Genomic DNA, 27,234 nt, shown 5'->3' on the forward strand with positions numbered 1-27,234 from the left:
TTGCCTCTTCAAAATTATTGGAGCTCTCCTAGGTCCTTAGATTTCCAATGTAAATTTTAGAATAAGCTTGTAAATTTCTACAAAAAGCCTTGCCAGGATTTTGATTGTGATTGCACTGAATCTATATAACGGTTTTGGTAGAAGTGACATTTTAGTAACATTGGGTCCTGTGGTCCATTAACATAGTATAGCTCCCCATTTATTTAGGTCTGCTTTAATTTCTCTTGGCACTATTTTGTTATATTTATCCCTAAGAATTTCATATTTTTGATGCTACTGTAAATGGTGTTTTGTTACAGCTTTTAACTACTCGGTGCTAGTATGTAGAAATAAAATTAATTTTGTTACAATGACCTTGTGTCCTGTAAATTCACCGAACTCACCTACTGGTTCTAGTAACTTTGTGGATTTCTTAGGATTTTCCACATAGGCCATCATGCCATCTGTGAATAAAGATATTTTTACTTCTTTTTTCCCCTTCTGTATGTCTTTTCTTTCTTTTTCTTGCCTTATTCTTCTAGTATAATGTTGAATAAGAGTGGTGAATAAGAGCAGATGTCCTTGCCTTGCTCCCAATATAGAAGGAAAGCTTCAGTCTTTCACCATTATGTAGGATGTTAGCTGTAGGTTTTTCATAGATGCCCTTTATTAGACTGAGGCCATCTACTTCTAGTTTGCTGAGAGATTTTTTTTTTTTTTACCACAAATGAGTATTAAATGCTTTTTTTTTTTTTTGCACCACTGAGATAGTCATATGGTTTTCTTTTTTGTCTGTTAATAAAGTGAATTATAATGACTGATTTTGAATGTTAAACCAAATTTGCACTGCTGGGATAAATCCCACTTGGTTATGGTGCAGTAGACTTTTTACATATTGCTGGGTTTGATTTGCTAAAATTTTCTAATTCAGGCAGGATTTTGTTCATGATGGATATTGGTTCATAGCCTGTGTGGTTTTGGTACCAGGGTGATGCTGGCCTCATAAAATGATCTAAGAAGTGTTCCCTCCTCCTCTAATTACTGGAGGACTTTGTGTAGAATTGGTACTATTTCTTCCTTAAATGTTTGATAGAATTCATCAACGATGTCATCTGGGCCAAGAGTTTTCTTTGTTAGAAGGTTTTTATATGCAAATTGAATTTTTTGATAGATTCAGGGTTATTTGGGTTATCTATTTTGACTTGAATACGTTTTAGTGATTTCTTTTGCTCCAGGAATGTGTCCCTTTCATCTGTGTTGTCACATCTCCTGGCATGGAGCATTGCAGAATATTCCCTTAGGATCTCTAGTGACTCTTCCCCTCTCAGTTCTGATTTTGGTAGTTTTTCTTCTCTCTTTTTTTTTTCTGATCAGTCTAATTAGGGGTTTACCAATTTTAATGATTCTTTCAAAGAACCAACTTTCGGTTTCATTGATATTTTTCTACCGTTTGTTTTCTATCTCATTGATTTTTGCTCTTTGTTATTTCTTTCCTTTGTTTACTTTTTCTTAAGGTTGAAGCTTAAATCATTGATTTGAGAACTGTTTTATGTTCTAATACGATCATTTAATGCTATAGATGCCGAAGCACTATTTTACCTGCATTCCACAAATTCTGATACCTTATGTTTTAACTTTCACTCAGTTCATAATGTTATCAAACTTCCCTTGTGACTTTTTCTTTGACCATGGGCTATTTAAAAGTGTCTTTATTGAGTTTTCAAATATTTGAGGATTTTTCCAGATATCTTTCAATCACTGACTTCTAGTTTAATTCTCTGTCGATCACAGAAAATACTTTCTATGGTTTCAGTCCTTTTTCAATTACTGAGATTTTTTTCATGGGCCAGAAGTTGGTCTACCTTGGTGAAAGCTCCATGTGTACTTGCAAAGAATATGTGTCCTGCTGTTGTTGGATGGGTGTTCTATCAACACCAGTCAAGTCAAACTGATTGATGGTGTTGTTCAAGTCTTCTCTATCTTTACTGATTTTCTGTCTATTTGTTCTGTCAGTTATTGAAAGAGGCGTGTTGAAATCTCCAACCGTAATTGTGGATTTGTCTAATTCTCCTTTCAGTTCTATCAGTTTTTGCACTATGTATTTTGAAGCTCTTGTTAAGTGCACATATATTCAATATATTATGTTCTCTTGATGCACTGACCCCTTTTATCACTATGAGGAGACATTCTCTTCCCTGGCAATATTTCTTGTCCTGAAATATAACTTGTCTGATATTAATATATCCACTTGGGCTATCCTGTGATTCATGTTGGCATGGTATCTATCTTTCTAACCCTTTACTTTTAACCTATCTCTGTCTTCATATTTAATGTGGGAAGCACTTTTACCTAATCTTTTCTATCTGCTCTGACACTCTGACAAAATGCCTTTTATTTGGAGTTTTCAGGCCGTCCATATTTGATGTGATTATTGATATGGTTGGGATTAAATCTATTATCGTTCTATCTGTCCTATCTGGATTTGTTTGTTTCATTTTCTCCTTTTTTCTATCTTCTTCTGGATTAGGGATTTTTTTAAGATTCCATTTTATTTCCATAATTAGTTTATTAGCTATACCTCTTTGTTGTTTTTTTAACGGTTGCCCTAGAATTTACAATGTATATCTTTAGTATATCACTGTCTACTTTCCACTAATATTATAATACTTCACACGTATTTTAAGAACTTTACTAGTTTCCATTTCCCCACTTCTAGATTTTCGGCTATATTACTGCCATACCTCTTACTTCTACTTATAAACTCTATAAAACATTGTTAGTACTTTTACTTTAAACAGTAAATTATCTTTTAAAGGACTTTTTTAAATGAGAGGACAAAAGTCTTTTACATTTTCCTGCATTTCTGTTACTCTTTATTCCTTCAGATCCAAATTCCTGTCTGGTGTCACTTTCCTTGTCCCCAGAGGACTTCCTCTATATTTTCTGGAGTTCAAGTCAGCTGGTGATAAATTTTTTTCAGCTTTTAAATGTCTAAAAGAGTCTTTATTTGGCTTTCACTTTGGAAAGAGACTCTGTTAGCTACGGGATTGTAGGCTGAAGCTTTTTTTCTTTCTTGAAGATGAAGGGTATCTTGAAGATGCCCTTCCATCCTCTTCTGAATTGCACCACTTCTGACAAGAAGTCCACTGTGACTTCATCTCTGTTTCCTCTGTACAGTGTAGGTGTTTGCCTTTGGCTGCTTTTAAGATCTTCTGCTTTTAAGATTTCCAGAAATTTGATTCTGATGTACATGGGTGTAGTTCTCTTCATGTTTCTTCTGCCTGGGATTTATTGATCTTCTTGAAAATCAGTTTTCATCATATTTGCAAAATTTTAGCCATTATTTTTTTCAAATATTTTCCATCACACACACCTCTTTTCTGGAATTCAATTTCATGTTTGTTATCCCTCTTTATATGGTTCCACTGATGCTGTTGCTTTTTTCCCCTGTCCTTTCCCTGTGTTTCATTTTAGAAAGTTTCTAGTGATATGTCTTCAAGAATACTGAAGATAAATATTGGGTCTGAGTGTCTGACCCACTATGAACCCCACCCAGTGCGTTTTCCTCTCTAGAAGATTTGGGTCTTTTTTATATCTTCTATTTTCTCCTCATTCTGTGCATATTTTCTCTGTGTCATTGGACACATGGGGCATATTTATAACAGACATTTTTAGCATCCTTCTATGCTAATTCTACCATCTGGATAGTTGCGGATCCACCTGGATCTGTTTCCAGTTGATTTTTCTTGACTTCTGGGTTATGTTTTCCCACCTGTTTGCATGACAAGTAATTTTTGCTTGGTTCCTGGACACTGTGAACGTGGCGTGTCGGGGGGTGAGCTTGTCGTGGTCCCTCAAATATTGTCAGGCTTTGTTTGGGAGTGTCATTAACTTTCTCAGAGTTGTTTGACCTTCTCAAGCTTTGTTTCTGTGGGTCCTGAGCAGGCTTGCATCCGGGGGGGAGGCGATGGCCTCTGAGGTGCCTACCCGACATCCTCTGAGCTGTGAGGTCTTTCCACCTGGCTGGTGAGAACACAACTTCATTCACAGCCCGTGTGAACTGAGGGAACGGTTCTATCTACTCCTTTCCAGGCTCCCCCGACCTTGGTGGCATCCCACACACGTGCGCAGATCACCACAGTCTAAGAACGAGTCGGGGGGTACCGTTCTCAGCTCTCTAGAGCTCCTGAGTCATGCAATCCTATCCCCTCCAGTATCCCCACAAATTCCAGCCTTCAGGGAGTCTCTGAGCGCCAGCCTCTGTCTCCACCTGCCCTCCCTGTGCTCAGCTGGCCTCTGCAGGTGACAAGCTGGGAGAGGGGTGCCCCACTCACACCCTCTCGTGGGGTCACCGTCCGGTGCTCCTGCTGTGCATGTTTGAAGTCGGTAGCCTCACACACTTTTATTTGTTTTCCTTTGTTTAAGGTGGGATGTGCGGTCTGGTCCCTTTCATCCCATCACGGCTAGATGTGGATGTTGGGATCTTGCATTTTCATTCCATTTCTCACTCATCCATAGTGGGCAGCGCTAGCGGACGTGACCGCTGCACCTTAGCTGAGAAGCGCTGATCAGCACGTCAGAGGCAGAGGCTGCAGCTGCACAGAATGGAAATGCCTGCAACGTCTGGAGAGGTGCCCAGCGACTCTCCTGCACGCGGGTGGATGGAGGGGGTTCCGGACGGGGGCGACAGCACGAGGCAGGAGGGCGCGGCTCAGAACCAGAGGCAGGTGGCAGGGCCTTCCCCATTGTTGCCCCTTCCTGAGACATTCCATATGGCCGAGAGAATCACTGGCACTCAGGCACCGACCGCTCAGCCTTGTCAGAACTCTTTCTACATTCTGGTACCAGCCCCTTGTCAGATGTGTGATTTGCAAATATTTTCTCCCATCCTGTGGGTTGTCTTTTCACTTTCTTGAAGCACAAAGGCTTTTAATTTTGATCTCAGAAGCCAGAGAAAAAAGGCGGATTACCTGCAAAGGAGAGACAGCCTGACAATGATTTGTTCGCATATGAAGGATGTCAATGGCCAGCACAGGCTGTCATCAATGTGATAAAAGGACCCGACTGGCAACCCAGATTCTACAACCAGCAAATGCATCTCTGAAGGAGCAGGGAAGACTAAACAAAAGTGGGGAAGGCTTGCCACCAGCAGAATCTAACTAAAGGAATTTCTAATGCATGTACACTTCAAGCAGGAAGAAGTGATCTCAGATGGAAAGTCAAAGATGAGAAAAAAAGAAAGAGCAAAGAAAGTGGCAGATATATCTACACATCAAAAACAGAAGTAATACTAAGGATACAGCAACAAAGGTTTGTGAGGTTAAAAACATTAAATACACAATAACACATGAGTTGGAAGGGAAAGTTAGGGGTGATCTCAGTCCTTGGATCGCCCCTGAAAAGTAAAGTACTAGTTAATTTTAGACGTTCGATAAGTAAGAATGTTGTAATTTCTGGGAAAACCACCAAAGGAACAGAAAGAGTCTATAACTTCCTAGTGGTAGTGGTCAAAAAAAAAAAAAAAAAAGAAACAAAGAAAAAAGAAAGGATCAATCATCAATTCAAAAAAAAGCAAGAAAGGACAAGGGAAGAAAAAAGAAACATAGCACAGATAAAACAGTCAGTAAAATATAAGATGGTAGATTTAAACTCAAATCTATCTGTAATTACATTTAAAGTAAACCAAATAAAGACTCCAGCTTAAAACAATTTTAATTGTCAGAATTTTTTAAAGAGATTATCAAACTTCAGTTAAAAAAAACACTTTAATTATATGCTGTTTATGAGGTACATCTAATACATAAAAATACAAAAGGGTTAAAAATAAAAGAATAGAAAGAGTATACAAGGCAAGTATTACCCAAAGGTTCAGCTACATGAATTTCAGATGAAGCAGACTTACAGGCAAAAAACACTAGAAGAGATGGACAATCACTTCATATGACAGATACTTCATTCATAAAGAAGATACCACAATTTTAAAACTGTGTCATTAATATAACACAGCCCCTAACATATAAAGCAAAAATTAATAGAAATGATGGACTTCCTTGGTGGTGCAGTGGTTAAGAATCCGCCTGCCAACGCAGGGGACACGGGTTCGATCCCTGGTCTGGGATTCCACATGCCGCGGAGCAACTACGCGCGTGCGCCACCACTACTGAGCCTGCGCTCCAGAGCCCGCGAGCAATGACTACTGAAGCCCGTGTGCCTGGAGCCCGTGCTCCGCAACAAAGAGAAGCCACCGCGATGAGAGGCCCACGCGCCGCAACGAAGACCCAACACAGCCGAAAATTAATTAATTAATTAATTTTTTAAAATTCAATTTAAAAATTGATAGAAATGCAAGAATTAATAGGCAAATACACAGTGATAACTAGAGAGTCTAACGGACCTCTCTCTGTATTTGATAAAATAGATAGGTACAAGAAATCAACGAGGATACAAGAGTTGGTGAACATTTTCTGGAAAGGGCCAAATAGTAAATATTTTAGATTTTTTGGGCCAAACGGTCTCTATTGAAACTACTCAACCAAGTCACAGTGCAAAACAGCCATAGACAATACATAAACCAATGGGTGTGGATGTGATCTCATAAGAATTTATTTCTAGAAGCAAGTGGTGAGCCAGATTTGGCCCATGCGCTACAGTTTGCCAAGGCCTAACATAGACAGTTTAAACAGCACGATAACGAACCTACCAAAACTAATCTCACCAACCGCAGAATACAGTCTGTTCAAAGATGCACAGAGCATTTCCAAAATTTGACCATATGCTGGGCCATAAAACAAGTCTTAACAAATTTCAGAAGACAGGCATCAGTATCAGAGTATATTCTTTGACCAAAATGTACTGATGCAAAAAAAAAAAAAAAGGCAACAAAAAGATATTTGGAAAAATTCTCATATGCTTAGAAATTCAAAACAGTTATCGACAATCAAAAAATAAATCAATTAGATACTAGAAAATCTACTGAATGGAAGAGTAACAAAAATGTGTCATATCACAACTTATAGGCTGCAGCTAAAAGTTCTTAAAGGGATCAAAGGTTATACTTAAGTGTGTGGTAGAAAATTTCAGAAGGCTGAAAACAAATGACCTAAAACATAAGTTAGAAAAACAGAAAGTGAATCAAAAGGAAGGAAGGAAATAACTTAGAAAGCAGAAATTAATGAAATAAAAAGCATACAGAAAACCACAAAGGTGGTTCTTTGAACGGATAGTACAAGTGGCAGAGTTTTGGCAAGAGAATCAAGATAAAGAGAGAGATGGCATGGACGACGTCAGGAGCAAGGAGGAGGAGGTATAAGCAAACGCTGCGGAAATTTTTAAGAGGGAATTATGAGCAGCTTTGGAGCAATAAACTTGAAAACAGAGCTAACAGGACCAATTCCTAGGAAGAGCAATTGACCAAAAAGATACAGAAAACCCAAAGAACAGGCTAACTTTCAAAACCTGAAGCAGAAGTCACAAGCCGCCCCCAGGACCCTGGAAACCTAGGCCCTTGCCTGCGCCCCTCACCTGGGGACCACCACCCTCACAGACACCCGGCACCCCTGGGCCTGCCCGGCTGGAGCCTGGGCCCTCAGACCCACAGGACAGGATGACAACGTCTCCCTCAAATCGGCTTGTGTAAGAAACCAGCCATCACGAGTGGAGAAGATGTTTAACTGAAAGTTGGTTACTCAAGAACCAAGTGTGCGCTTGGAGATCTAATCTCACCGCGGTGGAGACTGAGAGCAAGCTGTGCATGAACAGGGTGTCCGAACACCCGGGGCTCCCCCTCGGGCCCGAGCCCCACGCCACCTGCGGGGCCAGGGGACACTGTCCAGACCCGAGTCCCACCGCCACGCCCGCCCCCTGGCTGGAGCAAACCCCCGTTCTTCAGTAAGACGAGTGCTTCCATTCCAACAAGGTCTCTGGGGGTGAAGGTTATGCTTCTGAAGGAAACACAGAGCCTCACTGTTCGCTGATTATTAAGGGTAACGGGGGAGAAGCGAGGGCAGAGACAGAGAGTCAACATGGACAACGAGCCGCCGACGCCGACCCAGGCCAGGCCCGCGCTCCAGGTCAACCCTCAGCTGCCCCAGAGCGCAGCCCCAGCCATGCCCGCCCCGTCCAGCCCGCACGGCCCATGCAGGCCAGCGAGGGGCGGGGCGGGGCGGGCTGCTGGTCGCTCAGCTGCGGAGACCATCGCACTCCACTGAGAAGCCGCCGAACATACGGAAGAATGAGTAGGAGGTACACAAAGACGAGGTTCACGTTCGACATGTTTCCATCGATGAGTTGGTCATGAAAGCTTATATGCTGAGAAAGGTACTACCCCCATCGCCGGCGCACAATCAGATGTTTCATGACACAGACGGGGGAGGGGGGAAGGGAAGAGTGGGGTTGGAGAAGAGGGAGGGGGGAGGGGGGAGGGGCCCCCAGGGGCCCGCAGCCCGGGGACTCTTCTGGGCTGTCAGGGACAGGGTAGCACATGCCTGGTGACAGCGGGGCCCAGCTGGGTCAAGGGTGTCTCAGGAGACAGACACCACGCCCACGGCAGAGAGGAAAGGAAGGTCCCCAGGGCCCCGTGCCCCCCAGGGGCTGAGCCACGGCAGAGCCTCAAGGGCCAGCGGCTGAGCGGCAGGAGAAGCTGCTCCGGGGCTGATGGCCTTGGCCTTCCCAGCGGGGCTGCAGTGGCCTCAGGAGCCCAGAGCCACGGCCACCGCGCTCTGGGCGCGTCCCTCCCGGAGACCCTGGGGGCCCTGCGCCCCAGCCCCGCCCAGAATCCCCGCCAGGAGCGGACGAGGAGGAGCCCCGCGAGTCCCAGCTTCTCCTCCGAGCGTCGCCGCACAAACTCTCACGACAGAGGCAGGCGCTGCTCCTCCAGCTGTCCAGCCTCCGCGGGGCCCTCGCGGGCCGCACAGCAAGGACAGAGCGAGGCCGGGCTCCAGCCCCAGGGCCCCGAGGACAGACAAGGGTGGGGCTGGGCCGCGCCGAGGGGCTCTCGGGCCGGCGGGTCCCCCGGACCTTCCCGCTCGCTGTGCAGGGATTGCATTACCGGGGTCGGTGCCTGTTGCTGGTTTTGGGGGGCGGGTCCCCCTGGACTCCTGCTCTCAGAGTTCACGGCCCGACCCCACTTGGAGCAAACACCACGCCCGGGTTGTTGCACACGCAGACCAGTCCAGGAAAGCAGCCACCTCCCCGGGAGACACGCCCGGGGGCGTCCTCTGCCTGTCCACCTACCACGCCACAGCCACCAGGGCCGGGGTTCTGACCCGCCCAGGCATTTATGGACTGGAACACCCATCCTTTTGAAATTCTGGGTGTGGACGATCTATGAAATCCACTTCTATACAGCAAAGAAGATCTTACCAAATAGTCTATTAATAATAATATGAGACACACCTGGTGGTTAGTATTTGCCAGACTCTGTCCTGAGCATTTCATGTGTATTAAGTGCACTTGGCCAGAGGCACGGGGTCCCGCAGGGTAGAGACGTACACACTAGACAAACCTCCCGTGACTCCTGGGGCGCGGGGCCCAAAGATGAAGGACCCGCCCAGGTCATACAGCTCCACCCTCATGAGGCCACTCAGAACCGCAACTAGCACGTCCAGGGGAAACACGACAGGGGCCAAAATGCAATTTTAAATCTCCTAGGGGCCGCATTAAAAAGTAAAAAGAAACAGGCAAACAAGACATGGAAACAACCCAAGTGTCCATCAACAGACGATTGGCTTAAGAATATATATATAGTATTGATATATATATGTATATATTGAAATATACATGCACACACACACACACACACACACACACACACACACACACAATGGAATATTACTCAGCCATAAAAAAGAATGAAATAATGCCATTTGCAGCAACATGGATGGACCTAGAGATTATCATACTAAGTGAAGTAAGTCAGACAGAGAAAGGCAAATATCATATGATACCACTTATATGTGGACTCTAAAATGTGATACAAATGAACTCATATACAAAACAGAAATAGACCCACAGACATAGAAAACAAACTTATGGTTACCAAGGGGAAGGAGGGGGAGAGATAAATTAGCAGTTTGGGATTAACAGATACACACTACTATATATAAAACAGATAACCAACAAGGACCTACTGTATAGCACAGGGGACTATACTCAATGTCTTGTAATTACCTATAATGGAAAAGAATCTGAGAAAAAGTATATGTGTGTGTGTGTGTGTGTATGTGTGTGTATACATATACATAAAACACGGAATCACTTTGCTGTACACCTGAAACTAACACAATATTGTAAATCAACTAGACTTCAATAAAAAAGAGAAATAGGCAAAAATAATTTAATAATACAGTTTATTTAACCCAATATATCCAAAATATTATCATTTTGACGTCTATTCAATCTAAAAGAATCAGTGAGATATTTTACTTTTTTTTTCACACTAAGTCTGTGAACCTAGTGTGCATTCCTCCCTAACAGCACATCTCAATCCAGACCAGCCACGTCTCAGGTGTGGCTCTGTGGCTCGTGGCCTCACAGGTTCAGACACAACATACTTGCTGTTATTTCCGTTTCATTCCCTTTTCTGCTTACATGTTAAGAATTTTAGAAATTTTTAGTTCCACCCACTCTTTGGCCTCCCATGTATCCGCAATGGTTAATTCCTCCACTGGACGGTAGGTACAGGGGCTTCAGTATTCTATGTGTTTCAGATACTAAAGCATTTCTTAATTTGAAAAAAAGAAGCTAACCCATTCCTGGAAGTACAATATCATCAACAAGTTACAAATAACAATTATGACAAAATTATTAAATATTTCCAATTTTCTTTTCCTTCTATAAAATTTGGAAGGAGAAGAAGAAACCGATCCCTCTCTGGAAATAAATACACTATACCTGACAAAGCACGAACACCTAGCAATTCACTTCCTCTTCAATTTTCTTTTCTTCCTAAAGTCTTATTTACAAGAAGCCTCTCTCTTATTCATGTTCTCTCTCCCTCTCCCTTTCCCTGTCTCTCTTTGTCTCTGTCCTGTCTCTGTGTCTCTCTCCCCGTGCCCCCATCACCCAGTTTGGAAGGGTCAACCCTGTAATCACACCCCGAGCCCGGAACAAATCTCTCTCGTTGAACTCGGCTAACATACTGCTACTTGTCACACGTGTCAAGTTAGACACGATGCCCGATAAAGCTCACCTGAAACGTCCAGGCCACCACCGCCAGCCCTCTGCACGTCAGTGCACCGGGGTCGGGTTCCTCCCTCTACCTATGTGCTTATTTCGGTTTTTGGTGGATGTATGTGAGTGCGAATAAAAAGAATAACTGGCAAAAGTCATTGCTTTAAAATACAACTGTGCTACCATACATGTGATTGCACATTTTGACATCTATTTTCAAAGGGCCACAGGTGTGTATGTGACACACACACACACACACACACACACAAATGGCAAGAAAACTGCTGAGAAAGGGAGCTTATCCACTCTGAGCCCATCAGAGTCCCTGAGGACAAAGCGGGACAGGCTCATTTAGGCCCATTCCACCAAAAGCCTGAAACTGAACTCGCAGCATTAAACAATCAGGACTCCATGCCAAGTCCCGGCTTGACTTTCTCCCAGTGATTCACAAACACAGCCTTGCATGCCGAGGAGCAACCTCAGAGCCACACAGGGACAGACGGACGAGGTGCCCTGCCCTCTCCCGCCACACAGAGGGCAGGTGGCCCCTGAGGCTCGGCGGCCAGCATCCCTGCTGCCCTCAGGGATGCTTTAGAGGGAAGACAAGCTCCTCTCGGGTGTGCTGAGCCATGAAGTGATTCAGCACCGAGGGACACGTCAAGTTGGCACAGAAAGCCAGCACTTCTGCGATGTTAGACAAGCGCTCAGTCTGGGCACGGGCTGGTGGACAGCGGCCTCTCCCGTGTTCCAGAAACGCGCCGGACACAGCAGGACGCAGCCTAAGGCCTCTGCCACAGGCTTCTGCGAAAACGGAGAGCAACGCGGATGGACAAAACCCACCATTCTCTTGCTCTGCACCTGAGGGGCACCAGACGAGAGGCAGCCGGGACCCTTGTCAGCTGCCTAAGGACACGGTGGCCGTTTTGGGAATGAGCCTGTGCAGAGCTCAGCCATGTCCATCTCTGCCCTCCCTGCGGTGCTCACGGCCTCGGGTCGCTTGTCCACATGCTGTTGTCCCCGGGCAGCCCTGCCGGGACGCGCCACTCACCCCCACGCGCGGCATCGCTGCTCCGACACGCGTGCGGCGCCTCGTGTGTGACACCGCTCTGCAAAGTACCTTCACACGTGATGCTTTCTAATCCTCACCAGCCCCTGGGGGAGCGATGAGCAGAGGGCCACCACCGAGAGGCATGAAGTCACCTCCTGGGAGCCACTCGAGCCCGCGGCCCATCCCGCAGCTCCCACGGGGAAAGGCCAGCCACCTGCCATGTATTTGCACTGCGGGCCTTAACACACAGGGGACAGCGTCGGTTATGCTACTGCCTACTGCCGCAGTGCACAGTGAAATGCAGGGACAAAGCCCTAGCAGGCTGGATTTCAAAACTGCAAAATAAAGTGGAAATGAGAAAACTATTAGGCACCTAGAATGGTGTTATTCTTTCCAGTATTACTGGTGTGAGTGGAAACAGGCGTGGTCTCTTCGGGGGTAAGTCGGCCACAGGGCTCGGAAGTGTCTGGCCGTGAGGAGCCCTGGCTCAGCGATCGCCAGGAGGACTTGCCCTCAGGAAGCCGACCAGGGAAGAGTCGTGCAGGGTGCCTGCCGGACTCCCGACAGGGAGACAGAAACAGCTTCGGTGCCGCCAGCACGGCTGGCTGCAGGCGTCGCTGTCCATACAACGGAGTCAAGCACGGCCCTCGCGGTCTTTCCGCAGGGACAGGGGCAGATGGCAAAGGTCAGCAGTGGGACGTGAACCAAGGAAAGTGGGCTGCACGACGTGGTCCACGTGTGGGTATATGTGAGCATACGTGTGTGCACGTGTGAGCACATGTGTGCGTGCGTGTGCATTCCGACTCAGACTCGGGATGGGGAAGGCCTCCTGGTGAAGTGAGAGGTCCAAGGTGCAGCGCGCCTCGGGGGAGAAGCCGGGGCCAGGTTGGGGGACATCGAGGACCAGGAAGGGGAGGAGGCATCGGTGGGGCGTCACCACGGGGGCTGGAGCCAGGGAGTGACAGGGACAGTACTGGGGCTACTGAAACAGAACCTCAATGTGCCCTAGGGAAGGAATCTGGCGGGAGCAGAACTGGAGGCTGGGGGCCTTTGGGGGCACCGGAGCAGCCCGTGTGTGGCCTGTCTCGGGGGGAATCAGTGAGGTTCCACCAGGGACAGTGGGGGTTTGGGGGGGAGACACGGAGGAAGGGGTCACGGCGGGGCAGGGGCCTGGCTTGGACACCAGCGCGGTGACCTCTCCGCAGGAGACGGGGAGAGGGTAGGGGTGGTTCACAGTTGCGGGGGAACCTGTGGGCCTGGGGTTTAGGGCTCGGAGCTGAGAGGAGAGCGAGCTGGGGTCACGGCCTCGCAGGTAATTAAAACAACAAGGAGGGACGGGAGGCCCCTGGCAGACACGACCTCAGGCAGAGCCCCCCAGATAACACCATCCCAGATGCTTAATGGTCCTTCCCTTCACATTTAGTTTCCTTTTTAAAAATATTTATTTATTTATTTTATTTATTTTGGCTGTACCGGGTCTTAGTTGTGGCCCGTGGGATCTTCATTGCGGCACGCAGGATCTTTAGTTGCTGCGTGCAGACTCCTTGGTTGCGGCCTCTACGCGGGGATCAGTTCCCCAACCAGGGATCGAACCCGGGCCCCCTGCACTGGGAGCGCAGAGTTTTACCCACTGGACCACCAGGGAAGTCCCGACATTTATTTTCCAGTTTTGAAATCGGACATGCTAAAATGTATTAACCATCTTAAAAAATCATGCCCTTTCACTTTTACTGGCATATACTGCGCACTGCACATGTATGGTAGTTTTCCAGCTACCAAAAACGTCATTTGAAGAAAACTGTTTGGATGGTGGCTTAGTCTCCAGTTCTAAAAAAGCAGACACCACCTCAGTTGTACAGATGACAGATAAGTTGACAGGAAGTTCAGTTCATTGAAGACAAAATCTGAGACAGGTTTTGCAGTTGTGTCCCAAACTGGTTAAAGCGCTTGATAAAGACGTGCACTGGGAGGGAAGGGCCTCCAGATTTAAGCTCCCCGGACACCACAATTGTCTTCCACCAGGCAGTTGTACGCCAGTATAAAATTTACCCCTAGTTAGCTTAGTCACTTAGGTATACTCGAACCTACGGCATTCCTTAACTTTCATTATTGTTTATTCATCAGGATTTGTATCGATTCACCTTAGCAATCTCTTCAAGCTCAGAGTTTTGTTTTGGGATCATTTTCCTTCTTTGTCAATGATGTCTTCAGAAGTTCCCTTTTATGAGTCCAGAAAATTAACCTATAATGGTTCCAGATCAGTCCCACTCCTGGGCTCCTGGCAGAAGCAGGCAGCACTCCTGAAGGCAGAACCTGTCCAGGGAGATGTGCTCCAGGGAATCTGCAGACAAAGTCCTCCTGGATACAAGATCACAGTCCAAGTGACAAGGCACACGAGAAACTAGCTTCAGGGAGTGAGAGGCAGCATGACAAACGGTGGAATTCAACCCCCAAGACATTTAGACTTCGGCATTACTTGGGGCGCTATTATTACTTTGGCATTATTCTTTGCAGTATATAGAATAATATGCTTAGAGATAAAAAAGGAAATTGAAATATGTGCAAAGAAAAGAACACCAAGCAAGAGAAGAGGCGGGTTTGGAAAGAACCACAGAGAACATTTGAGAATGAAAACTATAATCACCAAAATGAACAGTTTAATGAGCAGGTTAAGCAGCAGATTAGACAGAGATGAAGATGGAGCTGGAAAACTGGAAAGGAAAGCTGAGGAAATCACCCAGAATGTGGCAAAAAAAAAAAAAAAAAGACTAAAAGACAGACATGAACAAGAGTTGAAGAGGCTTGGAAGATGGTGTGAGAAAGTCAAGCATAAGGTAGAAGCAAAATTCAACAAAAGAATGGCTGAAATTTTTCCAGAATTACTGAGAGACACAAAACTTTATCCTCAGGAAGCACATTGACTCCAAAGCAGGAAAATAAGAAGAAATCCACTCCGGAGATGCCACCATGAAATTGAAGAATACTGGATGTAAAAGGGACCACAAACACAGCAGAGAGGAAACATTACTGATGCAGGAAGGACAGCGGAACTGACAGCGGGTCCCTGAGCCAGGAGGAGGTGACAGGGTGTAATCCACGTCTCAGAGAATGCCAGTCAGTGCCACACAGACCATGTCCTCTGCCCACAAGTCTTCTGAGGTGAAGTCAATAGTAAATATATAACCTAAAATCCCAGTGCATTTAGAAAATAAAAGTACCTCTGTATCACTCATGGGTCATAGAATAATAATAAAGGATTTTTAAATGCTCAAAAACTCAAATACTGAGCAATGACATTACTGCACACCAAAATATATAGGACACAGGACAGCAGAACCAGGAAGTAAGGTTATAGCCTTAAATGCTTATGATAGAAATAAAGTCTGAAAATTAAGAAACTATGCTTAGAAAAAATAAAAAAGAAGTTAAGGTTTCAACTCAATAACCTGTAAAGGGAACACCAGGAAAGAAAAAAAAAACCCAGGGAGTGTAGAAAGATACGATTACAACGAAAGGATAAATTAATGACATGGGAACCAAAGATGTGTTGTACAAGATCTATAAAACTGAAAGTCGGCTCTTTGCAAATGGCAATGAAACAGAGAAGCCTCTGCTAAGATGAATCAAGAAAAAAGAAAAGCAAAAACATTTTAGGAATGAAAGGGGGAGCTTAATGTCAGATACAGTAGAGATTTAAAAATTAAGAAAATATTATGACTTTTGTACCAAGAAACTGACAACGTAACTGACATGGATACTGGGGTAGACAGGTCTAAGATGACCCCCATGGTTCACACCCTTGTGTAACCTGCACCCTTGAGGGTGGGCTGGACCTAGTGACTGGCTTCCAACAAAAAGTGGACAAGAAAAGTAGTGGAAGGTGGCATCTGAGATGTGGTTTACAACACTGAGACTGCATCTAGCTGGTGCTCTCTCTCCCTCCCTCTCCCCCTCTCACTCTCACTCTGACGGACAAGTTGCCAGGTTGGGGAGCCCTCAGAACAACTGGCAAGGACCTGAATCCTGACAGAAACATGAATGAACTTGAAGAGGGATCCTTGCCCCGTGGCGCCTTCAGATAAGACTGCAGCCCCAGGTGACACCTTGCTCACCGCCTGTGAGGGACCCTGGGCCTGAGGACCCAGCTAAGCTGAGCCTGGATTCCTGGACCACAGAAATGGTGAGATGGTAAGTGCTGTTGACAGCCAGTAAGTGTTGGGGTCATTTGTTATATAGCAACAGATAACTAACGCAGATCACTCCCTAGAAAATAATACCAAATCTTATTTTTAAAAGGCTGGAAAAGCTGAACAGATCTGTACTATTAAAGTAATCGACCAGGATGTAAAAATCTGTCTGCACGAAAGCCAGGCCCAGACAAAGAAATTATGTAAGAAACGCATAACCTCAGTCTCACATAAGCTCTTTTATACCACAGAAAAGGAGGCAATACTGTCCACTCATATGATGAGACCAGTATAAGCCAGCACCAAACCCAGACAAGACGGGGACAGTATAATAAAGGACAATTACAAGCCATGCGCACTTCTAAACAAAGGTGCAACAAATTCTAAACAAAATATTAACAAACCGAATGTGGTAATGCAATACAAAATAATATATCATGGCCGAGATGGGACATTTCCAGAAAAGCAAGAAAATCTACTCATGTACTTCACCAAATCAACCTATCAAAGGAGAAAATCTTATACAATCAGCTTAATACATGCAGAAAAAGTCTTCGATAAAACATTTTCAGTCAAATATTTGTATAAACAAGACAACTTTCTTAACCGGAAAGGGGGCATCTAAAGAAAAATAAGCATTTTCTCTCTTTTTTTTTTTATTATTTCATTATTGTAAACAGGTAACATAATCCAAGGAGATACGTAACACACTGTGGCCCCTCCCCGCTGCACCCTCCCACCCCTCATGTGAAGTCTTGAGTCTCCTCCCAGTACGTCGTCGCTTCAATACAAGAAATTTGAAAAGGCGTTCTTACCGCCCCACATGCCATACGCTTAGCCCTAACCCCGGCCTCTCCCCCAGCAGTGTCCCCGGGGCCGTTAGTAAGCAGTGCTGCTGGGGACACCTTGCCCATACTGGGGGCACCCAGACGTCCCGGGACCACGTGCCAGGTGCGCCAAGAGGTGAAAGCCCCCTGTGCAGACACGGCCCACCAGTCTACACCCACACCTGCGCTCCGCTGACTCACGTCTGTGCCCGCACCTGGCCCAGGCACTCCCTCTACATTCTGGCTCCCCCGGTGCGGTAGGCCGGCATCTCACTGTGCTTTTATTTTTGCGTCTCCCTGATGACCCATGAAGGTAAGTCTTGAATCTCTTCTCCTCTTATGTCCTTCCATCTGTTTGCTCCTTTGTTCCTAGGAGGAGCCATAGGAAGATTCTGAACTAAGCGGCCTCCGTGTTTGTACCAACACCAAACGGGAAAACTGAGCAGCATTTCCTGAAAATCAGGAATAGGACAAAAACGCCCTATCACACTTCCATTCAATATGGTCCTGACGGCCCTGGCCCAGGCAGTAAAACAGGATGGAAAAATATTAGAGGCATAAGGAAGAAACGAAGCCATCACCATTCCCTGTCTACGCAGAAAATCCCCGAAATGTACAGGTAAATTATAAGAAATAAGAGATTGGCAAGGTGACTGGATATAAAATCAATATCCAAAATCAACTGCATTTCTGTTCAACACCAACAAGAGTTAGAAATTTTTTTAAATAAAAAAATAAAATTTAAAAATACCACTTATGAGGGCTTCCCTGGTGGCGCAGTGGTTGAGAATCTGCCTGCCAATGCAGGGGACACGGGTTCGAGCCCTGGTCTGGGAGGATCCCACATGCCGTGGAGCAACTAGGCCCATGAGCCACAACTACTGAGCCTGCGTGTCTGGAGCCTGTGCTCCGCAACGAGAGGCCGTGACAGTGAGAGGCCCGCGCACTGCGATGAAGAGTGGCCCCCGCTTGCCGCAACTAAAGAAAGCCCTCGCACAGAAACAAAGACCCAACACAGCCAAAAATAAATAAATAAATAAATAAATAAATTTATAAAAAAAAAAGAAAAGAAAGAAAAGCCATTTAAAAAAAAAATACCACTTATGAAAGTAACAAAAATAATAAGGACACCTGGGAATAAATTTAACCACAGAGTCTAAGAGCGTATACTTATAGTATATACAGGGCCTTATTAAAAGCCATTTAAGAAGATCTACATTAGTTGAGACACACCACGTTTACAGCAGGAAGTCTTAATACCATAAAATAGAAATTCCCCTCAACTGATCTATGGAATTGGTGCAATTTCTATCTAAATCCTGACAAAGGTTTTCATGAAACTTGACAAGCTGATTTTAACACAGATAAACACAGAGCAAGAATAGCCAGGCGCTCTAGAGAACCCAGGTGGCAGCGGGGCGGTAGCGGGGAGGATGTCCAGACAGCAACAGGAGCAGGCGCCACTCACGCAGACACACGGACCGGCGGGACAGAGAAGCCAACCGAGGGAACTGGACACATGGCTGCAGTGGCACAACAGGTCAGCAGGGAAAGAGGACCGACCGGCTGAGGCTGGTGTCAGGACAACTGTTCTCCACATGGGGACAGAGCTCCCTACTCGTCACCACAGAGTCCACACCCGAGGGACTTCAGCGTGGAAAGCAAACGTTACAACTTCTACGAGAAAACACAGGAGAATACACGAGTGACCCCAGGGCTGGGAAGGACTTCTCAGCAACACTCGAAAGGCCACAAAAGAAAAGATGGATAAACTCTACATTAAATTAAGAATTTCTATTCATCAAAATAAAGTAAAAAGACAAGACACGGCTAGGAAAGGTACCTGATGAACACATTACAACAAAGGATCACTATCCTGAATACATAAGGAAACATACCATATAGAATTATATGTAAGGAATACGTAAGAAAAAGTTATCACCTAACAGGAAAATGGGTGAAGGAATTCACAGGGGAGGAAACACGTCTACCAGTAAATATAGGGAGAGTATCAACTCCATCTACCAGGAAACACAAATCAAGGCCACAATCAGACAGTAACATTTTGCATCCAATCTATTTGCAAAAATTAATGACAATACCACGTGCTATGGAGTATGTGGGTCCACTTACACCCTTAGTCTGAGTCTTTCCCATCACTCTGGGAAACAGCCCAGTGTAAATATCACTGTGTAAATTTTAACCTGCCTGGACTTCCCCGCCCAGTGGTCCCATTCTACACATGTAACGAGAGGCGTGGACACAGAACATGCCATCAAAACAGAGCAAGATGAGGAGTGCCTCTGGTAAAAGTCCCGATGCATTTTGTAAACATTACTTCCTCTTTACATGGACCTCAGGAGGGCCTCCTGCACGCACTTGGAGACACACGGAGTTCCCCTGTTCCCAGACTGACACCCCTCTGAGTACCATCTTCTCTTTTCCTCTACCCAGCATCACGTAACCCCATCCTGTTTCCAGCAGCCATGGTTGAGATAAGAAAGACAATTCTTTTGGTTTTCATCTGTACATAAAGTCTTGAGTTTCTGTTATTCTTGTTTTGCTTCTCTTGCATGCATTTTGAAAGTGCCCATTTAGTCCTCATTTAATTGGCTCACTTACTTTATTTTGAAAATTAAACAAATATTGTAGACCAGAGGTTGTAAAAATAGTGGCCCAGAGGCTAAATTCAGGCAGGAACATTTTTTCGTTTGCCCGCAGCTTGTTAAAAATAAATAATTGCATAGAAAGATCTAGATTTTTGGCTTGTCTCAGCAGACCAAAGAGCTAGTGAGTTTGGTCCCATACCTGCCTGGCATGTCTGCTAGGGGTCCGTGGCTGAGGGTCGGAGGCTGGGGGTCAGAGGGGTCAGAGGCTGGGGGTCAGGCAAGGCACATCCGAGAGAAGAGACATACAGTCATCACTCATCGGCACGGCCACCCCTGCCTGGCACGTGTTAGATCTGTGTCTACAACTTTCACATATAGCTTTGTTTACCAAAGTAGAAACATTTATACCCAATAACTCATTAAAATTTAAGGAAGTGCCAGGTACAAAGCAGTTGGGACCCCACGAAAACACCCTGTTGGCTTGGAGCTAGAACTGCACCGCAGGCCACCAAAGCATTTTCTAACAAACGTTCTGGAACTGAAGTTACGGTAGGTAGTGCCTCGATTTAGGAAGCTGAAAATAGCTGCCGTGCGCTAACACACGTGTGCTCTGACCTCTGCCCCTCGTCTAGAAGCACTCTGCTTCCTTTCATCGCTGGACACTCATTTTTGTGTAACAGCTCACCACTAGTTATAGCAAAGGAGCCCAAATAACAGCTCAAGGGGACCTGCCAGACTGCAGGGCTTTTCCTGAAACTAAACCAAAACGCTGCCGGGGGCCAAGGGACTATTCACGGTTTGGGGTTATTTTTACTGTTGTGATTATTTATTTCTACTTTTGTGGATTCCAAGTCACTAAACTTTGTCTCTGAGGCTGTCAGGGTGCTTTGACACTCAGACTCCCCTCAGGAGAGAAGCTGCCGCCGGGGGTTGGGGGGTGCCTGCGTCCTCCTCACGCGGAACCCAAACAGGTGACGGCTTCATCTAACAATCTGATTTGTCTTATTTTGGCAAAAATCACTCCTAGCGAAGCCATATTTTGGAAGGTATACCAATTGATTAATTTCTCTCTGAACATAAGGATGATGTGTATCTTCATTCATTCATTCAATCAATCACTCCAATTAGCCTGGGACGATGGTCTAATTAGAAATCAATGTATGGGGCTTCCCTGGTGGCGCAGTGGTTGAGAATCTGCCTGCCGATGCGGGGGACACGGGTTCGAGCCCTGGTCTGGGAAGATCCCACATGTCGCGGAGCAACTGGGCCTGTGAGCCACAACTACTGAGCCTGCGCGTCTGGAGCCTGTGCTCCGCAACAAGAGGCCGCGATAGTGAGAGGCCCGCGCACCGCGATGAAGAGTGGCCCCCGGTTGCCGCAACTAGAGAAAGCCCTCGCACAGAAACGAAGACCCAACACAGCCAAAAATAAATAAATAAATAAATAATTAAAAAAAAAAAAAAAAGAAATCAATGTATGAAAAGCATAACCCAATCATCAGCACATTCTTTATGTTAAGAGTCAATAGGCAGCTCTTCACTTTACTGCTACGGAGCGGAAAATGAAAAGCTGAGCACAGATGAATCTGCATAAATGGAATTTCTTTCTTCCCCAGGCAACATCATTTCAAGCGTGTACCTGTTTCTATCGTCTTCAGTGGGGGTTTCTGGGCCCCAGTCCACCAAGTCTCGCCTGCCTCCTACAAGCGAAAAGGTTTTTTTAAATGAATACTTCTGTGAAGCCAGTCACTGAGTTTCTGCTTCAAAAATGCAGATTTTCATAGACTGAGTTTTCTGAGCACCGCGTTGGTTTGGATTCAATGAGACCTTGTTGGAAATCTAGATGTATCACTTGCCAGCCGAGGGACTGCGGCCAAGCTCTCCCACCCAGTTCCTCCAACTGTGTAATGGGGCAATACCCTGTCCTCACAGAGACAACACAATAAGCCTCATGGAGATGCGATAATTGGAGCTGTTGTCATCAGACTAGACGCAAAGCAGGGACACACTGAACGTCAGCATATACTTATAAAGTTTTCAGGTCAGCAAACCGAGTGATGAAGAGAAAAAGAGCCCCCGTTCCTGGAGCTCTGGAATTCAGTCCCCCACCCCACGCCCGCCCCCAGGGATGCAGCCAGCGGGGCTCACAGGCCCCGTGAGAGCAGATCGGGTAAAGGTGCTCCTCGCTGCAGCTTCTCACTGCCGCTCACGGTAGAACTCACTACCATCCTTCTTATCGCTGCCTTCATTCCCCGCCCACTTTCAGAGGGAACTGAGAAGAGCCGCATCAATGATGCATGGCCTCCTGGGGCCACCTGAGGACAGGCCTCTCGGCTGCTGGCAGGCAGCCCCCACCAGGAGCGCCCAGCTTCAGCTTCGGTTTTTAGTCCTGCACGATGCAAAGCACTCCTGCCTGGAAGAAGACTTCTGCCTGTCACATACTGAAGGATACAGTTTCTTTCAACACTAATATTTAAAATGTATCCTATCTGTGACCTTCTGGCTGCACTTGCGGAAAGACATGGCGAATTAAAGCACAGCGGCCAGGGCCAAAGGCTGCAGCCCTACAGCGGGAACTTGGGCCAACGTTCCCCGGGCATCTGCTCCTCCACCTCCAAAGAGAAACACAGATGCCGCCCCCAGATGATCCGTGTTTCAGTTTCTAGCACTTTGCTCCACAAAGATAATCAGGACATGGTGAATTCTTCTAAATAACTAAATGAGAGACTGTCCCAGGCTGAACCACTCATGTGTTTGCCTAAAATCCAGCATTTTGAAATTAGTAATTTAGGATTAGTTTAAGATTATTACGAAGTGGTTTTAGAAACAACAGATTAAGTCAGAGTCATTTCGCTTTACAATGTGAAACAACTCATTTAAAACCTCAAGCATTCCTTGGTCAACCAAAAGTAAAATCCATGAAATTTCCAAGCAATTGTTTTACAAAATTCAGTCCAATCTGACTGTAACATACATTTCTCAATGAGAAGACTGAGTAACTAAACATCTTATGTCATATAGTCAAATCATTAAGAAAGGAACAGGCAGGACTTACTTCCCCGGTGGCGCCGTGGTTAAGAATCCGCCTGCCAATGCAGGGGACACGGGTTCGAGCCCTGGTCCGGGAAGATCCCACATGCCGCGGAGCGACTAAGCCCGTGTGCCACAACTACTGAGCCTGCGCTCTACAGCCCGCGAGCCACAACTACTGAGCCCACGTGCCACAACTACTGAAGCCCGCACGCCTAGAGCCTGTGCTCCACAACAAGAGAAGCCACTGCAATGAGAAGCCCGCGCACCGCAACAAAGAGTAGCCCCCGCTCAATGCAACTAGAGAAAGCCCGCGCACAGCAATGAAGACGCAATGCAGCCAAAAAGTAAATAAATACATAAATTTATAAAAAAAAAAAAAAAAAAAAAGAAAGGAACAGGCAAATGTAGCCAATTGCATCCAATGCCTTGCTCTATAAATATCAATCCGCCACAACTTGTAACAGTAAAATATTAGAGTTTCTGATGAGGCCCAAGAGAGGGAAGAAAAAGATGGAAGCAGAAGCCACTGCTTTTGCCCCAGGTGGACTTTGATGGGGTCAGGGGCTAACTGCTAACAGCGAGGGGCCGCCACTGATCTCCACTGAAGCCCCCTCTCCTGTCTCCCACGCTAGGTCAGGCTGAAAGCCAGGGGAAGATGTGTGTTTTGGGGGTCCAATGCGATTGGACATGTTGACCACACCCTCCCCTCCACCCCGCCCCGGAAACCCAGTAAATTGGCTCTTCTCAAACACAATTTCTGTTTCTCATTTTCCTTGTTTATGTTGATTTCAACATTTCCCTCCTACCTCTGATTTGACCAGAGATAAAAGTGTTTCTAGACTTTTAGCAGACAGATGGGGCTGAGCAGGTGGGAGTCCATGGAACTTAGTTTAAATTCTGGCCACCCCGATCTGCGACCCAACCTTCAGGGGGTAACCAAACCTCTGGGTTTTCTCAGACCACTCTTTTCCAAGGTGGAAGTGCCATCAGAGGTGTCACATGTAAATAAAGGGCTAACCCTGTGTATTAGGACCCACGCTAGTTAACGTGGGATGCTGGAGTAAAAATGGACAGACCAGATCACTTCGGTGGATGCACTTTTTCTGACTTCCAAAATAAACAACTGCTTTCAGTTTGCTTCCCTGGCCCTGGCACCTAGACGTGAGACAGGCACACGGAACATCAGCCTGCCGGCCAGGGCGTAGCACCATCCTCCCAGGAGGCGGCTTCTAGAGTCCACACCCTGGCAATGCAAGTGTCCCTCCTGCACCTCCCTTCACCTCCTACGACAGGGACTTTAACCCTGCTCCCGCACGTTCTCCAGGCTACTGCTCAGCCTCAGCCCTCTTGGCAGACATGCCCCTGCAGGCCCCACGCAGGCGGGGTGAGCAGCATGCCCCGGCCAACACAGCCGGTCTGCATGCCCGTGAAGTGTGGTTCAGAACATCAAGGCCTGCCCCTTCCGAGGCCAAGAGGAGGGCCTGTGCATGCTGAACCTCAGCCACATGTGTGGGCATTCTGAGTGCAAATCACGTGTGTGTGTGAATGTCAATCACATGTAGCACCTTTTTTTAAACAATGTAATCACGAAGATTCCCTCAGAGTGGCTGAGAAAGGGATACAGAAGTGAGTTGTAACAGGCCAACTCTGCAACTTTGAGGGAGAGGAGGGTGGAGTCAGGATGATCCAGAAACGGGGGAGGGAAAGCAGTAAGGAAATGATCAAATTAGAGAATGTTCAGAATCTCACTGAGATCCCTTACGAAGCTTTAAACGGAGAAAACGTTGATTAGCAGTCCCTAAATGAGTACAGTCAGCCTGCAGAGCTGTAATTTAGAACACGTAGGGGATCCCCCCGGCTTAGTCCAACATCACTGGGCCCCTCAGCACACAGCCATCGCCAGGCCACCACACACCACTAGGGGTTTGGGATCTCTGGGTGGTTTCCACCCTTAATATGGGTGGCAATTCTCATTCCAGTCTATCTCAAGGCCAACGGCCCACCTCATTTTTCCTTCTCATAAGATCGTATTTCCTATGAAAAGGAACCTGACTGCTCTAGTATTCTCTTAGAGGAGACTGTATATACTGTGCTTTAAAAAAAAAGTCGGGGGGGGTTCCCTGGTGGCGCAGTGGTTAAGAATCCCCCTGCCAATGCAGGGGACACGGGTTCGAGCCCTGGTCCGGGAAGATCCCACATGCCACGGAGCAACTAAGCCTGCGCGCCACAACTACTGAGCCTGCACTCTAGAGCCCGTGAGCCACAACTACTGAGCCCGCGTGCCACAACTACTGAAGCCCGCACCTACAGCCAGTGCTCTGCAACAAGAGAAGCCACCACAGTGAGAAGGCCGTGCACCGCAACGAAGACCCAACACAGCCCAAAAAAAAAAAAAAAGTTGGAAGAAAGAGAGAACCTGCACAATATTTTCAAGGTAGCTTCAACTGCTAGTCATCCTCCCTTCCTGAGACCCTCGGGCAGGATCAACCGACCGGGGTGCTCTGGGCGGCCCTGGGGGTGGCGGTGGTTTTCCTCCCAAATGGCTGTTGGATTACTGACCGACCCCATCACCTGACTGGAACCGTGGAAATTCACAGTCGGCCTTTGGTCCAAGCGCCAAAGTCAAATCTGAACACTCAGCACCCACCACTGCTGCGCCTTCCCACCTGCAGCCCTCCCTCCTGGCCGAGCAAAAAGTGAAACTAACCCCTGGCCGAAGAGCGCAGGGTCGGGGGAGCGCTCGGGGCCCAGGTTCCCAGCGCCCAGAAACCGGGGTGGGGGGGGCACGTCGCATCCGCGGGGAGCAGAGGGGCCCGAGAAACCCCGCAGGTAGAGGGGCGGGGGTGTCGTGCCCTCGCCCAGCCGGGTCGCCCTTCCCTCCTGGGGTGCCCCGGCCCTGGCCGCGCGCCAGCCCGGACCGGCGCGCCCGGCTGCAGCGCCCCAGGCGGGCCTGCGGGGACCGGGAGGGGGACGGGGCCTGGGCCTGGCCGGACGAGGCCCCGGGGAGGCCGGGAGGGGACCCGGGCCCGCGGGCCCCAGTCCCGGTCCTCCCGCAGGCCCCGCGCCGGGCGGAGCGCAGCCGGCCCACTGCGGCGCGGGGCCCGGGTCGGGGGCGACCTGGGGCGGCGGTGGAGGGAGCCCCGACCTCGGGCGGCGGGCCGGGCGGGGGGCCGACCTCGGGGGCCGCGCCGCTCACCTGCAGCCGCCGCCACCTGCTCGTCGCGCGCTCGGCCCCGGCGTCGCCTCCGGGCCGCTCCGGCCGCTGCGCTCCGGCCCTGGGCGCGCCCGGCCCTGCGTCGGGCCTCAGCGAGTGCGGCGCCCGCCGCCCCCGGCCCCCATCCCGCCCCGCCCGGCCCGCCGCCCTCCGCCCTCGGCCGCGCCGCCCCGCCACTTCCTGTGCGCGGCGATCCCACAGTTCCGCCGGCGCGCGGGGCGGCGGGGACACGCGGGGAGGGGACACGGGACGTGCGGGGGGGGACACAGCGGGGAGACATGCCGGGGACGCGGGAGTACAGGGGAACAGTGGGGAGGGAATACGGGTGGGGGGGGACACAAGGGGGGATAAGCCAAGGGGACAGGGAGGTACAGGGGGACAGCGGGGGAACACGGGACACGGGGGGAGACAGGGGGACACCGGGGTGGGCGGCCTGGCGGGGCGCCGGCTGGGAAGGGACGGGCCCGTGTCCAGTAACGGACGCGGCTGGAGCACCCGGAGGGCTTGGGGCCGGCGGGAGCACTTGGCGTGCGGGACAGCGAGGTCGGTGGAGGGCCGGATTGGGGGTGGAGGGAGGGGATCTGTCGGGGGCACAGACCGCCTGGAGGCTGGACCCAGGGCCAGGGGAACTGCATGGTGGGCCGGCACACGTGGCGGTGGAGGCGGGGGGTGGGGGTGGGGGAGGCAGCACCACGGACAGTGCGGACCGCCTGGACTGCCCCCATCTCCCCAGGGGCCCCGCTGCACGCACTGGGGGTATTTCCAGGCATGAGACTCCCCCCAGGCCACGGTTAACGCCGTGGGGCGGGGAGGGGGGTCGCGGGGGTCGCTGTGGGGAACGTCCTGGGAGCCGCCGGTCCGCGCGAGGTCGTGTTTCAGACCTAAGTAAAGCGCCCTTTGACGTCTTTACAGTTGGCCCTCGGCTGGCAACGTTGTATCCGGCTGGCAACGTTGTATCCGTATTTGACCCTGGAGGAAGCCTCACCGAATTGGGGTGGGGGGAGGCGGTCGCCCTGAACCGGCCTCGCTAGCCCCACCCGTCGCCTGCGGTCCCTGACGCTGTCCTCTCCCGGAAGAAGGGCTGCCTGCGTCCCCTGCCAGGCACCGGGCCTGAGGGAGCGTCCAGGCAGGGCTGTCCGGCGCTGGGCTGTACACAAGGGTGGAGGGTC

At 48.3% G+C, this 27,234-nt stretch overlaps 1 protein-coding gene across 1 annotated transcript in view; it reads right to left on the reverse strand.

The window, feature by feature from the left end:
- The window catches only part of AGPAT3 (1-acylglycerol-3-phosphate O-acyltransferase 3), a 91,768-nt gene extending 65,609 nt beyond the window's left edge, over window positions 1-26,159 (reverse strand). The window contains exon 1 of the mRNA XM_061193849.1: window positions 26,048-26,159. The gene's annotated coding sequence lies outside the window, so the exon portion shown is untranslated. The remainder of the gene's footprint in view (window positions 1-26,047) is intronic.
- Window positions 26,160-27,234: the final 1,075 nt, after the last annotated feature.

The sequence above is a fragment of the Eubalaena glacialis genome, chromosome 6, assembly GCF_028564815.1.
Source record: "Eubalaena glacialis isolate mEubGla1 chromosome 6, mEubGla1.1.hap2.+ XY, whole genome shotgun sequence".
In the NCBI taxonomy this organism is placed as follows: Eukaryota; Metazoa; Chordata; class Mammalia; order Artiodactyla; family Balaenidae; genus Eubalaena; species Eubalaena glacialis.